At 38.3% G+C, this 14,996-nt stretch overlaps 1 protein-coding gene and 1 non-coding gene across 2 annotated transcripts in view; both read right to left on the reverse strand.

The window, feature by feature from the left end:
• The window catches only part of COG5 (component of oligomeric golgi complex 5), a 332,964-nt gene that overhangs the window by 201,798 nt on the left and 116,170 nt on the right, over positions 1-14,996 (reverse strand). The gene's annotated exons all lie outside the window — the stretch shown is intronic.
• Positions 13,587-13,693, reverse strand: LOC128560503 (U6 spliceosomal RNA). The gene has a single exon (XR_008373001.1). It is a non-coding gene; the product is annotated as a U6 spliceosomal RNA (small nuclear RNA).

The following is a 14,996-nucleotide window of genomic DNA, read 5'->3' on the forward strand; positions in this document are numbered from 1 at the left end:
TGTCATGGCCCTGTACTCCCAGCTACTCAGGAGGAAGATTGAGGCAGGAAGATTGCTTGAGTCCAGAAGTTTGAGGTTACTATGAGTGGGCTGAGGCCATGGCACTCCATCCTGGGCTACAGAGAAAAAATATATCTCAAAAAAAAAAATAAAAATAAAAAAATAATCATGTCACTTCTATCATTAGCACTTATCTCTTTATTTAAAAAACACATAAAGAGTTAGTGCATGACATACCAATTGTACAGGGAAAGATACTGGAAGATACTAAGTAATAGACCATTACTCAGAGTACTAGTCAATATTTTGCCTAAAATATTTTGTCTGCCCCTTACTACAGAGAATTTTTATGAAACAATTAAATAAACTATTATCTTAGAGCTGCATAATATGGATGTGACAGCTCAGAATGAGTAAAGTGTTAAAACAAGTCTTTTTAATCTTAGTCATTCTTCGGGATGTAAAGTACTATATCATTGTGGTTCTGATTTGCATTTTCCTAATGACTAATGATACTAACCATCTATTCATGTGCTCATTGGCCATTTGTATATCTTCTCTGGAGAAATGTCTATTCAAGTCCTCTGTGTATTTTTTTAAAAAGGTATAAAGTTAGGCTGGGCACAGTAGCCCATGCCTGTAATACCAGCACTTTGGGAGGCCAAGGCGGGTGGACAGCCTGAGCTCACGAGTTCAAGACCAACCTGAGCCAGAGCAAGACCCCATCTCTAAAAAACAGCCAGGCGTTGTGGCAGGTGCCTGTAGTCCCAGCTACTTGAGAAGCTGAGGCAAGAGAATCGCTTGAGCCCAAAGAGTTAGGGGTTGCTGTGAGCTATGAGGCCAGGGCACCCTACCAGGGCAACGAAAGGGAGACTGTCTCAAAATAAACAAAGGTATAAGGTTGACCAGGCTGACTTTGAAGTTCAGGCTCAAGTAATCTTCCTATGTCAGCCTCCTGAGTAGCTGGAACCACTGGACCATACCTTGCTTTTGCCCATTTTTTAGTTGGATTTTATGTCTTTTTAAATTTTGAGTTGTAAACGTTCTTTATATATTTTGCATACAAGTTCCTTGTATCAGATATACGATTTACAAATATCTTTTCCCATTCTGTGGGTTGCCTTTTCATTTAGTTGATAGTGTCCTTTGATATATAAAAGTTTTTAATTTTGGTAAAGTACAATTTATCTAATTTTTCTATGTCACTTATCCTTTTGGTGTCATATCTAAGAAACCAAGATGATAATAATTTACTCTTACATTTTCTTCTAAGAGATTTTTGAGTATTAGATTTTTATATCTATGAAACATTTTAGAGTTCCTTTTTTGCATGGTGTGAAGAAGTGATCCATATTCATTTATTTTTTTTTTAAGACAGAGTCTCACTATGTCACCTTCAGTAGAATGCCATAATGTCACAGCTCACAGCAACCTCAAACTCTTGGGCTTAAGTAATTCTCTTGCCTCAGGACCCAAGTAGCTGGGCCTACAGGTGTCTATCACAACACCCAGCCATTTTTTGATTGTCATTGATGTTTAGCTGGCCCTGGCCGGGTTCAAACCCGCCAGCCCCCATGTCTGGGGCTGGTGTCCTAACCACTGAGCTATGGGCACTGAACCTCCATATTCCTTTTTTAAATGTGGATTGAAAAGACACATTCAATTCATTACCAATTGAATTGTCTCTCTACACTTGTAAAAAATCAATTGCCTATAATAGCCATATGCTATTCTTCTAATGAAGCAGGACTCATATATCTTGCCATATAAAAAAATTAATTCCACATGGATTAAAGTCTTAAATATCAGGAACAAAAATTTCTAGAAGATAACATAAGTAAAATCATTCTAGAATAAGTTTAAGAGCCCAAAAGCAAATACAGCATGAACAAGATACTGCTTTAAGGGCGTGAAATGACCATAAGAAGAAATATAATTTGGAGAGTCAAAAACAGGCTTTATGAAGGAAATAAATTCATATCTTCTTGTTGTAATAGAAACCTGGCTCTCTCCTCCTGCAACCCCTCAAATTGCAGGCTCGCCTCCTTTACCCCCCTTCTATCACATCCCTGGAAGTTAGGTTATTGTCCATTTTGCTTGTTTTTGTGTGTGTGTCAAACTTTTATTTTCCACATAATTTCTTTTCTTAAAATTTCAGATTACTGTAAAGGTACATATGATTACTGACACTTAAGAGATCATTTTCCCACCATCCTCCCTAAGGATTTCATGTCAGTTTTCAACTTCCTGTCATCACATTGTGCCATTCATTACCACTTTCTGACCTCCTCTCCTCTAATGATCTTTATGCAACACAATTTCTGCTACTCAATCCCATGGCCTTACCCTTAACAGTTGCAAAGCAGAGAGAGAGAGACAGGGACATATAAAAATAAACCATCCCTGACCCACCCCCCCGCCCCCATTGGTATGCAACTATATTAAGACCAAGAACTTTTGTGCCCTGGGTTTTATCCTCTCCCACCTCATCAAGGACATCTTTAGGGAATGCTCCCTTCTTTCTCCCACATTATCAATTTTTTTTTTCTTGCCTGAACCATCGCATCAACATAATAGGATTTCTTCAGCTTAAAAAAAAAAAAAAGTTTGGAATTTACTTCCACTTACTATTACTTTCTCTGATGCACTTTACAGCAAAATTCCTCAAATAAGTTATTTATATTCTATCTAAAATTACTTTCTTCCCATCTCTCTTGAACCCTACTCCAAATAGGCTTTCATGCCTACCACACCACCTAAAGTGCTCTTTCCTAAATACATTACTTTTTTTTTGCTATTTTAATGTATCTTTTCATTAAAGTTTTATCTCTAACTTTGTATGTAGTGTTTAGAAAAACATAATCTTTATAAATTGATATATCCACAAATTTGGCAAAATTATAATAATTAATGAATTACATTATAATATTAAATCTATATATAACTAATAATTATTAATTAGAACAAGAGATTATCATACTCTAATGTTATAGATTCCTTTGAGATGCCTAACTAGACTACTACATCATCAACAAAATTAATGATAGTTTTGTTTCTTTCCTCCTAATTTTCTACTATTTTTCTTTTCATTGTCTTGCTAACCTGGCTAAGATCTCTAGTATAATGATGTATAAAGTAGCAATAGTAAATATGATGTTTGTTTTATAGGTTTTCACAATCAGGTTAAGGATGTCCCCTACTATCTCTTACTAATCTACATATTTTAAAAAAGTATGGAATGTATTGAATACCTTTTCTCTATCTATTGAGATGTTTTGTTTTTTGAACTGTCAGTGTGATTGATTATTCCTATGTTGAATTAAATTTGCATCCTCAAAACCAATTTTTTGTGATGCTGTATCTTCTTTAAACATTGTTAAATAACCTACCTATTCCTCTTTCACTCCAAAAGCCAGGGTTTCAAAGATTTATACCCAAAGGATAGAGTTTTCTGGATTCTCAAATTTAAGTATTCATAAGTAGGTCATCCAACCCAGGAAGAAAGCTTTTCTTCATTTATCCACAAGGTTTCCAGAAAGCATAAGTGTATAGTGGTAGGGCCAAGTAAAAAATGTCATTCTGATCTTGGAAACATTACTAAAATCACCACAGTGGTAAACATATTGAAACTTCCTAGACACTCTCTCTCATAGTGAGAAAGGGCTGTACTTTTCCAGGATCTGAAAGACTGGGCAAATTGAAGCAGAAGTTCTGTGCCAAAAATGACATTTCAAAAATGATACAGAGTAGAAAAAAGGAGATTGAGGAGAAAGAGGTAAACAGGAGTCTAAGTTTGGTAAGATGAACTGCAAAGGGCAGAGGTGGGCCTGTGTTTTTGCTGGGGAGGAGCTCAGCTTCTAAGGACCATTGTCATAAACAGACACTAATCACCTGAACACATATGCTCAGCCTCAAAATCCCCCATGAATTTCTTGACTCATATATTATTGTCTTATAGGTAAGAAGGCATCTCTAATTAAACGTGTCCAAAATGATTTGTTGTTTCCCCTAGAAACTGCTCCTCACTCATTATTCTCCATATCCATAAAAGGTAACATATATGAATTTACTTGTCTTTCCCACAAAACATTCTCTTAATCTCCTTGACAACAGAAATGTGCTATTGTATCTCTAGTGCTTAAAGCAAAATGTATAATAGGCCATGGGAGAACTTCAATATATACTTGTTGGAATGAATTAATTACAAGAAGATTAATTCTCATAAGTCTTAATTATGAATTCTTCAGCAAAAATCAGCAAAAGAATTAAACTTTCAGCAACTATAAGATAGTCTACTTTTAGTCCTTCTTCCAGGTACAAGATGCTAAGAAGGGCATTACAATATAATAAAAGATAAATATTTGGTCTTTGTGCCAGACCTTTAGACTCTCTGGGGCGACTCTGCATGTTAATGAAATAACTGGTAGCACCAGGACGGGAACTAGTCACCAAACAGATCAATACATGATTACAAGATTAGAACCTCCCCAACTTCTAGAGACAGTAGAGGGCTGGAAATTTAATCACTAGTGCCAATGATTTAATCAATCATGCCTATGTAATGAAACCTCCATAAAAACCCACAATCAATGGGGTTCAGAGAGCTCTGAGTTAAAAGAACACACCTCATAAACATCTCTTCCATTTGGCTACTCCTGAGTTTTTTCTTTTATAATAAAGTAGGAATAATAAGTACTTTCCTGAGTTTGGTAAACCATTTTAATGAATTATTGAACCTGAGGAGAAGGTTGTAGGAACCTCCTGAATCTATGGCCCAATGACAAGAAAAATTAGAGACAACCTGAGACTTGTAACTAGCATCTGTAGTGGGAATAATCTTGTCAGACTGACCCCTTAACTTGTGGGATCTCCCACTAACTCTAGGTAGACAAAGTCAGAATTGAACTGAAGGACATCCAACTGGTATTAGAGAGTTGGACAGGCAGTCTTGGAAAAGACACCATATAAGTGGTGTCAGAAATGCTGTTAGTAGTGGGGGCGGAGGCAAGATGGCTGACTGGAGCCAGCTTTCCACAGATGCTCCTGTCCAGAAGGAGAGTTAAAGGACAGAAGTTTAGCAAGTGACCTGGTGGATTGGAGCTGAACCAAAAGGGAAGGTTGAAGAGCATGTGTAGACTCTGCTGGGGTGAGCTGCGACCCCAAGGAGAAAAACAAAAGGTACAAAATCCATCGCCAAGCAGAAGGGGGTCCCCTCCCCCATGAAAATGGTTCGCAGTACTCCATACAAACAAGCGAGCAGAGTTCAGACATCCTTCCATTTTATCCCACGGGAGAGACCCTCTAAAAACTGGACCTACTTCCCCTATTAGGGTGCCATGGCACTCTCCTGCCAGGCATAAAACTGTGTAAAACTGTATATATTCTCTACCTGCAATTCTGAACTCCCAATACTCCCCTCCACTCTCATTTCAAGGTCTAGAAGCCTGTCATCCAGGAGTCCAGATTCTTGGGTATTTTCTCAAGAGGTGTGGACAGGGCATGGACTGCTGCTGGTCAGTGCTGATTCTACAGCAAGGGAGTAAGGAGAATGTGGTCAGCTGAGAGGTAACCATACAGGAGCAGCAGTGCCCAGAGGTACAGAGCAGCCGCATTGGCAAGAATAGGCCTCACACCCCTGGATATTCTGGAGTCACACCCTCTGTCTCTCTGGATAACCAGAGGAGGCTCAGCATCTTCTCTGGTGGCAGCCACTGGCGGAACAGATCCAAGACGGATATACAGGCCGCATGAGTAAACAGTTTGCCTGAGGTTGTACCGGCCTGGGCGGAGTCCGAGGACTAGAATACACATGCCCAGAGACGGCAGACTCTCAGGGCAGGGCTGACACAGAGGACCACTTCACTGAGCCTAACATGCACCCAGCCCTAAGGGAATCATAGCTGAGACAAAGAAGGGCAGGCAGAGGCTGGAACTGACAGCTAACCATGCCGCCCAATACAAACTCCAGCCAAGACCAGGCAGCAGCACAGACGGGGCCTGAGTCGCAGGTTCTGAGAACTCAGACAGCGTTTGTTCTGCACAGAAACACAGCCAGAACAGAAACAATTCTACTAAGGTGTACTGTTCTGTCAGCAACATCAATCAGGGGCAAGTCTAGAACTGAGTGAACTGCCCCAGCCTCCAGTAAGCACGCCAAGTTGTCAGGCCTCACCTCCCCCTGCCGGATAGTGGCAGAGAGCAGCGGCCTGGCAGAGGAGACATAGATCTCCCTGTGATTCAGGGAAGCGCAAACCCCTGGAATATTTGCTTATTGGAGGGAAGTGGGTCACAGTCCTGTGGGATTATCAGTGACTGAGTGTGACAGAGGTGCAAGGTGGGGAAGGAGGCATCAACTTTCCCAGAATAATCTATTTGCTGGGTGGGCCCTCCTGACCTCATGGAGCACCAGAGAGAGTCATATTTGAGTTACCAGCAGAACCCTGCGATCTAGTTGCCAGAGACCTTTTGAACTCTCCAACCTGGGACAGGTGCTGTCTGAGACAATTGATTTGGACCTCTTGAACTGGGCCAATTGCCCGAGGACTATCCAAGTGGTACCCTGAGTGTGTGGCTGTGGGAAGGTTTGATTTTCCTTTTCCAATTGTTGCCTAAGGGGGCAGGGTGACTTTAAATGCAGGTATTTCTCCACAGCTAAGACTTCAACCCAGAGTAACTGATTTACTATGGTTGGACAGAAACCAGCTGAAAACAAGACAGAGCCACTTAGCTCCACCACACCAAACAGGTCCCCAATTTCTCAGGCCATTGCACTGTACGGGTCCTTGGCAAACCTCCAGGGAAAAAGGTACAGACACGAGTCCCAACTTCTGGGCACAGGGCTGGTTAATCACTACTACAGGAGCCCCCAACCCAACTTCTCTTTATCTGCTCATCCACTCAAATGGTGTAAACTACTTATGGGGTGGAATCAGAGGAAAAACTCTGGTAACATGAACAACCAGCATTAGTTCAACCCGCCAAAGAAAGATACGGCAGACACAACTAAAGACCCATCATAAACAGATGGCCAAAATGTCAGAAATCGAATTCAGAATTTGGATTGCAAACAGGATTAACAGAATAGAGGAAAAGTTGGAATTAGAAATTCCAGAAGAATTTCAAAAGTTGTCTCAATAATTCAACGAATTTAAAGACAAAAAATCACCAAAGATGACACATTGAGACAGGACTTTGCAGCCCTCAAAGATCTGAAAAATACAGTAGAATCCCTCAGTAACAGAATGGAGCAAGCAGAAGAAAGGACTTCTGACATTGAAGACAAAGCTTTTGAATGCTCCCAAACTCTCAAAGAGAAAGAGAAATGAAGAGCAAAAACGGATCATTCTCTCAGAGAGCTCTGGGATAGTTTGAAAAAGACTAATATTCACCTCATAGGAATCACTGAAGGCGACGAAGTGGCATCACAAGGCACAAAGGCACATTTCCTGCATACAAGAATCTCATCTTACCTTAAAAGATAAATATACACTCAGGGTGAAAGGACGGTTGTGCATATTTCAGGCAAATGGAAATCAGAAAAAAGCAGATGTTGCAATTCTATTTGCAGATACAATAGGCTTTAAACCAACAAAAGTAAGGAAGGATAAGAATAGTCACTTCATATTTGTTAAGGGTAATACTTAATATGATGAGATTTCAATTATTAATATTTATGCACCCAACCAGAATGTGCCTCAATGTATAAGAGAAACTCTAATAGACACGAGCAACTTGATTTCCTTCAGCTCCATAATAGTCGGAGATTTTAACCCTCCTTTGGCAGTGTTGGATACATCCTCCAGTAAGAAGCTGAGCAAAGCAATTTTAGATTTAAACTTAACCATTCAGCATTTGGATTTAACAGATATCTACAGAACATTTCACCCCAACAAAACTGAATACATCAGTTCTTCTCATCAGTCCACGGAACATACTCCAAAGTCAATCACATCTTAGGTCACAAGTCTAACCTCAGGAAATTTAAAGGAATAAAAATTATTCCTAGCATCTTCTCGGATCACCATGGAATAGAAGTTGAACTCAATAAAAAGAGGAATCTGCATACTCATAAAAAAACATGGAAGTTAAATAACCTTATGCAGAAAGATAGCTGGGTCAGAGAAGAGATTAAGAAGGAAATCAGCAAATTTTTAGAACAAAACAACAATGAAGACACGAATTATCAGAACCTCTGGGATACCACAAAGGCAGTCCTAAGAGGGAAATTTATAGCACTGCCAGCCTTCCTCAAGAGAACGGAAAGAGAGGAAGTTAACAACTTAATGGGACATCTCAAGCAACTGGAAAAGGAAGAACATTCCAATCCCAAACCCAGTAGAAGAAAAGAAATAACCAAACTTAGAGCAGAATTAAATGAAATTGAAAACAAAAGAATTATATGACAGATCAATACATCAAAAAGTTGGTTTTTTAAAAAGGTCAATAAAATAGATAAACCTTTGGCTAATCTAACCAGGAAAAAAAAGAGTAAAATCTCTAATTTCATCAATCAGAAATGACAAAGACGAAACAAGAGACTCCTCAGAAATTCAAAAAAATCCTTAATGAATATTACAAGAAACTTTCTTCTCAGAAATATGAAAAACTGAAAGAAACTGACCAATACTTGTAAGCATTCCACCTTCCAAGACTTAGCCAGAATGAAGTGGAAATGTTGAACAGGCCTAAATAAAGTTCTACAATAGCATCTACTATACAAAATCTCCCTAAAAAGAAAAGCCTTGGACCAGATGGCTTCACGTCAGAATTCTACCAAACCTTTAGAGGAACTAGTACCTATATTACTCAACCTGTTCCAAAATGTAGTAAGAGAAGGAAGACTATCCAACACATTCTATGAATCAAAGATCACCTTGATCCCCAAACCAGGAAATGACCCAACAAGAAAAGAAAATTACAGATCAATATCACTAATGAATATTGATGCAAAATATTCAACACATCAAACAAATTATACATCATGACCAAGTCAGTTTTATCCCAGGGTCTCAAGGCTGGTTCAATATATGTAAATCTATAAATATAATTCAGCACATAAATTAAAAAACAAAGACTATATGATTCTCTCAATTTATGCAGAAAAAGCTTTTGATAATATTCTGCATCCCTTCATAATCAGAACACTTAAGAAAATTGGTAGAAGGCACATTTCTTAAACTAATAGAGGCCATCTATAGCAAACCCACAGCCAATATCATATTGAATGGAGTTAAATTGAAATCATTTCCACTCAGATCAGGAACCAGGCAAGGTTGCCCATTGTCTCCATTGCTCTTTAACATTGTAATGGAAGTTTTAGCCATTGCAATTATGGAAGAATAGGCAATCAAGGGCATCTATTTAGGGTCAGAAGAGATCAAACTTTCACTCTTCGCAGATGATATGATTGTATATCTGTAAAACACCAGGGATTCTACTACAAAACTCTCAGAAGTGATCAAGGAATACAGCAGCGACTCAGGTTACAAAATGAACATTCATAAATCGGTAGCCTTTACATACACCAACAATAGTCAAGCTGAAAAAGCAGTCAAGGACTCTATCCCGTTCACAGTAGTGCCAAAGAAGATGAAATACTTGGGAATTTATCTAACAAAGGATGTAAATGATCTCTACAAAGAGAACTATGAAACTCTAAGAAAAGAAATAGCTGAAGATGTTAACAAATGGAAAAACATACCATGCTCATGGCTGGGAAGAATCAACATTGTTAAAATGTCTATACTACCCAAAGCAATATATAATTTTAATGCAATTCCTATTAAAGCTCCATTGTCATATTTTAAAGATCTTGAAAAAATAGCGGGCGCCTGTAGTCCCAGCTGCTCGGGAGGCTGAGGCAAGAGAATCGCGGAAGCCCAAGAGCTGGAGGTTGCTGTGAGCCGTGTGATGCCACAGCATTCTACCAAGGGCAGTAAAGTGAGACTCTGTCTCTACAAAAAAAAAAAAAAAGATCTTGAAAAAATAATACTTCATTTTATATGGAATCAGAAAAAACATCGAATAGCCAAAACATTAGTCAGCAATAAAAACACAGCAGACGGAATCATGCTACCAGACCTGAGACTGTACCATAAATTGATAGTGATCAAAACAGCATAGTATTGGCACAAAAACAGAGAAGTAGATGTCTGGAACAGAATAGAGAATCAAGAGATGAATCCAGCTACTTCCATTATTTGATCTTTGACAAGCCAATTAAAAACATTCAGTGGGGAAAAGATTCCCTATTTAACAAATGGTGCTGGGTGAACTGGCTGGCAACCTGTAGAAGATTGAAACTGGACCCACACCTTTCACCATTAACTAAGATAGACTCTCACTGGATAAAAGATTTAAACTTAAGACATGAAACTATAAAAATACTTGAAGAAAGTGCAGGGAAAACTCTTGAAAGAATCGGCCTGGGTGAATATTTTATGAGGAGGACTCCCCAGGCAACTGAAGCAGTATCAAAAATACACTACTGGGACCTGATCAAACTAAAAAGCTTCTACACAGACAAGAACACAGTAAGTAAAGCAAGCAGACAGCCCTCAGAATGGGAAAAGATATTTGCAGGTTATGTCCCAACAAAGGTTTAATAACCAGAATCCACAGAGAACTCAAACATATCAGTAAGAAAAGAACAAGTGATCCCATCTCAGGGTAGGCAAGAGACTTGAAGAGAATCTTCTCTGAAGAAGATAGGCGCAAGGCCTACAGACATATGAAAAAATGCTCATCATTGTTAATCATCAGAGAAATGCAAATCAAAACTACTTTGAGATATCATCTAACTACTGTAAGATTAGCCTGTATCACAAAATCCCAAAACCAGAGATGTTGGCATGGATGTGGAGAAAAGGGAACACTTCTACGCTGCTGGTGGGAATGCAAACGAATATGTTCCTTTTGGAAAGATATTTGGAGAACACTTAGAGATCTAAAAATAGACCTGCCATTCGATCCTACAATTCCTCTACTAGGTATATATCCAGATGACCAGAAATCACATTATAACAAAGATATTTGTACCAGAATGTTTATTGCAGCCCAATTCATAACTGCTAAATCATGGAAGAAGCCCAAGTGTCCATCGACCCATGAATGAATCAACAAATTGTGGTATATGTACATCATGGAATATTATATAGCCTTAAAGAAAGATGGAGACTTCACCTCTTTCATGTTTACATGGATGGAGCTGGAACATATTCTTAGCAAAGTATCTCAAGAATGGAAGAAAAAGTATCCAATGTACTCAGCCCTACTATGAAACTAATTTATAGCTTTCATATGAAAGCTATAACCCCATTATAACCTAAGAATGTGGGGAAGGGTGGGGAGGGTGGGTGGAGGGAGGGTGATTGGTGGGACCACACCTACGGTGCATCTTACCAGGGTATATGTGAAACTTACTAAATGTAGAATACAAATGTCTTAACACAATAACTAAGAAAATGCCAGGAAGGCTATGTTAACCAGTGTGATGAAAATATGTCAAATTGTATATAAAACCAGTGTCTGGTGCCCCATGATTGCATAAATGTACACAGCTATGATTTAATAAAAGAAAACGAAAATGCTATTAGCCAAAAGTTCAAATGTATACACACATGGTCAGCATGAAGCAGAAAGGGAGCGAAATATAGAAAAATAGGAGCAATTCCTCTTATTAGCCCCAGAAGCACACACAGTAAGCATGATCATGACAGATGCACCTGGAATTGCTTTAACAAGATTAGAGTCTTTTTTTTTGTGTGTGTGTGTGGTTTTTGGCCGGGGCTGGGTTTGAACCCGCCACCTCTGGCATATGGGACCAGCGCCCTACTCCTTGAGCCACAGGCGCCGCCCAAGATTAGAGTCTTACAACACACAATTAGAGAGGAGAGTCACCATTAAATACCTTATTCACGACAGATTCCGGTAAGTAGATGAAGAGAGAATTGAATGCTAAAACTGAGAGGGCTTTGCCACTAGGAGGAAAGAATTTATCCACTGGAATTTAAGGACTGCCAAAATGCTACCTCAACTTCTTATTTCTTCCTTAAATTTAGAGCAGACATCTACTTCACAATTTTACCTGAGTGTGCTCCATTTAACCTTCAATTGGCCACTGAATGGATCTTCAGAATGTTTAGTTGCTAAGAAGGAATGTCCCCAGTCAATACACCTATTTTCCAACACTATACCCACTTTCCTCAAGATTCTAAGCAAAAAGTTTGTAAGAAATTAAACCTCTTCCCTGTTTTTAGTCTCATTCTTCAACTTACATTCAAAAGTATATAATGTTTCTATTGCTAAGCCTTTCCAGAATTCCACTGGGTGACATGCTTATTCCTGGCTTTCCCCTTTGAAGATATTTATATTTCTATTTTCTATACTTTACTAAATCAATTACCCTTCGTCTATCTGCATTCCACATTCCAAATTTTGTTAATTTCCCTCATCTGTATCTCTTCTTGGATTCTTTGGCCTTGTGGCTTGACACCTTTTCAGCCCTTCAGTATCATTTTAGTGAATTTAAAGGAGAAAGTAGAAATAAAGGTGTACATTCAACCCAATATATTTGACCAATAATCCAGAGCTTACATTTCAAGCTAAAATATGAAATATTCTCCTCTAACTACAAATGCTTACACTTCCCAATTCCCTCAAATCTTACCTTTACATATTCAGTTCAAGTGTTAACATACACCTTGTATAACACCTTTTCTAATCTCCCAAATTATAAATAATTTATCTATCTTTTGTATTTTCACAGTATATCACTTGTATCTCTTCTGGCATTTCCTTAGACCATATGTGCTAAATTTTAATGACTAATACTCAAAACTCTCCCCCACTCCATTATTCTCTTCACTAAAACACTTCGGATTTCATCAATCAGGGAATAATTTCATAAAATAGGTTAAATGTTAAAATATAAATATTTCTCAAAATAATAAACCTATTGGTATGAATTAGTTTAAAAAGACTCTTCCTTCTATCAAAAACTATGATTCATGAACTAAGCAAATGTTTTATTTCATAGACAAGGAAAGAAAATCTCATACAATTTCAAGTACTAAGCATCTGGTCTTAATGAAAGAGAAAGCATGATATGGCCGTATGTCTTATAAGTAATCTGCAGATATTAAAAAAAAAAAATCCTTCAAATACTTACATATATACGCATTCAAGGTAAACATCAGGCTAACAGCATGTCCCCAACATTCACATATATGCCTCAAGCTACATGTTACCTTTTAGAAACAAAGTCTCATCTGAGGATTAAATGAATTTCATATAAAAAAAAATGGGGGGAAAGGGAGGGAGAGGGGAGGAGGAGGGGAGGGGAGGAGGAGGGGGAGTAGGAGAGGGAGAAGGAGAAGGAGTTCTTAGCTATATAGGGTTTTTTCTGGTTCCATACAAAACAAAGAATTATTTTTTCCATGTCTTGAAAGTATGATGTTGGTATTTTTTAGTTTTTAATAAATCACAGCTGTGTACATTGATGCAATTATGGAGTACAATGTGCTAGTTTTATATACAATTTGAAATACTTTCATCAAACTGGTTAACATAGCCTTCACGGCATTTTCAAAAATATGGAACGGTTCACAAATTTGCGTGTTGTCCTTGCACAGGGGCCATGCTAATCTTCTCTGTATCATTCCAATTTTAGTATATGTGCTGCTGAAACAAGCACATGATGTTGGTATTTTAATGGCGATTGCATTAAATCTGTAGATTGCTTTGGGAAGTACAGACATTTTAACAATGTTGATTCGTCCCAACCATGGGAAGAATGGTTATGTTCTTCCATTTGTTAGTATCTTCTGCTATTTCTGTTCTTAGGGTTTTTAATTTTCTTTATAGAGGTCCTTCACCTCTTTTGTTAGGTGTATTCCTAAGCATTTCTTTCTTTCTTTTTTAAATTGTTGGGGAATCATTGAGGGTACAATGAGCCAGGTTACACTGCTTGCATTTTCTGGGTGAAGTCCCTCTATTAATAGTGTCCCACTCCCAAGAGGTGTGTCACACACTGTGGACCCCCATCTCCCTCTCTTCCTTCCCCCATCCCTCATCCCTTCACCATGTACGAGCATCAATTGTCCTCTTATCAGAATTGAGTACACTGGATTCTTGCTTCTCCATTCTTGTGCTGCTGTGCTAAGGATGTATTTCAACTCCATCCAAATTAATACAAAAGATGTAAAATGACCATCCTTTTTAGTGGCTGAATAGTATTCCATGCTATACAAATATCACAGCTTATTAGTTCATTCCTGGATTGGTGGGCATTTAGGTTGTTTCTACAATGTGGCAATTGTAATTTGAGCCACAATAACAGTCTAGTGCAAATGTCCTCATGATAAAATGATTTTTTTTCTTCTCGGTAGATGTCTAATAATGGGATTGCAGGATCAAATGGGAGGTCTAATTTGAGTTCTTTGAGGATTCTCCATACTTCCTTCCAAAGGGTTATATTAGGTTTTGTGGAGAGAAGGGAACACTTTTACACTGCAGTGGCAATGCAAACTATTCCTAGGTATTTCATTTTCTTTGAAGCTACTGTGAAGGGATTGTGTCCTTAATTAGCTTCTCATCCTAGCTGTTACTGGCATATACAAAGAAAGGCTACTGACTTGTGGACATTGATTCTATATCCTGAGACATTACTGTATTTTTTGATCACTTCCAGGAGTCTAGTGGTTGAGTTTTTGGGGTTCTCTAAGTATAAAATCATATCGTTAGCAAAAAGGGAGAGTCTGACCTCCTCTGCTCCCATTTGGATGCCCTTTGTTTCCTTCTCTTCCCTGATTTTATTAGCTAGAACTTCCACCACTAAGTTGAATAGTTGTGGCAACAGAGGAGAAGTCAATAAGAAAAGGGAAAGTTATACTATACAATTTGTCACCAAGAGAGATAAATTAGGATTACAGATTATTTGAGTAGATGGCGGACCCAATAACACACTATAACAGAAGTGCTTCAAAGAATACAAATAT

The sequence above is a fragment of the Nycticebus coucang genome, chromosome 11 (genome assembly GCF_027406575.1).
Source record: "Nycticebus coucang isolate mNycCou1 chromosome 11, mNycCou1.pri, whole genome shotgun sequence".
Lineage (NCBI taxonomy): Eukaryota > Metazoa > Chordata > Mammalia > Primates > Lorisidae > Nycticebus > Nycticebus coucang.